A 1,200-nucleotide genomic window follows, 5' to 3' on the forward strand; every position below is an offset into this window, starting at 1 on the left:
CCCAAGATAGCCTTAAAAATTACTTTTATATTCTCGCAACTTACCAGTACTTCAACAGAAAACATTAAAAATCGTCAGAGAAGACAATGAGGAGACAGTTAGAGACAGCGCTCTGGCACGTATTTGCCCAGTTTGTTCCTTGACTGCCTGTCCACTCAAACACGGGGGACTGAATCAACCCCAACAAATGCAGTATCAGCAGCCCCTTTCTGGAACAGAGGAAGGCTTGCAACAAGACTACTTCTATTAGTAATGTTGGCTTCCCTTTTTATTAGGTTTGGTATCGACAGTACTAAACTCGAACTTTGTCCCAAGAAAAGTCTCGTTTGACTAAGATTTCAGGTGGGACATCCAGTCTACTTCCCCAAAGGCATCTTACAAACTCCTTTTATTTCAAGTAACCTAACTTTGACTTTGGGGGTTGATCCTCCCTGCAGACACAGTTCCATATCTACTGCCCTTTTAACTGTCAGCTCTCTTGCCTGGTCTTTCCAAGTCAGAAATGCGTTTTAGGTCCATTGCAAAACGCGATCTAGCTGCATATAGCTGCTTTTCCTTTACTTGCTTCTTAAAAAAAAAAAAAAGAATTGAGATTCAGGATTTTACATAGCGTGTTTTCTAGAACTGCTGCTCAGGGATCTGATGGGGTGGACTCAGAGAACAAAATGGACCGGGAAGAGCTTTTCTCACCCAAAATAATAGCAGCTGAAGAGATTATTTGTAGGCAACAGCGACTGCACTAGCCTCACCAGAGCCAGACTAGCAGGGCTTGACCCAAGAGATTCTTCTCCCAGTTTGGATGAGCCGCCAGAAGCTCATTATTAAAATAAATAAATTTTAAAAAAATAAGTGGAAAAATGCGCAGTCACTAAATCTACAGATCGCAGCAACGCTTCCCTACGCCACCCTGCCAGCTAGCGGGAAACACCGCACCGTCTCGCTTCCACGAGCGCCAGCCGCACCTCTCCCGGCTGCTGAGGGACCGAAAAACCGCCGCCCCTCTAACGGTCGCGCCGCGCCGCGGCCGCCCCCAACGGCCGCGCCGGGCCCCCAACGGACATTTTCCCCCGCCGCGCCGCGCCGCTCCGCTCGCCGCCGTTATTGGCGGCGGGGCTGGGCGCCGCTGCCGCAGCGCCCCTGCTCCGCGGGCCCCTTCCCCCCCGCCCCGCAGCCGGCACCCCAAGGCCCCCCGGGCGCCGC

The sequence above is a fragment of the Apteryx rowi genome, unplaced genomic scaffold (assembly GCF_003343035.1).
Source record: "Apteryx rowi isolate R43461 unplaced genomic scaffold, aptRow1 scaffold_162, whole genome shotgun sequence".
In the NCBI taxonomy this organism is placed as follows: Eukaryota; Metazoa; Chordata; class Aves; order Apterygiformes; family Apterygidae; genus Apteryx; species Apteryx rowi.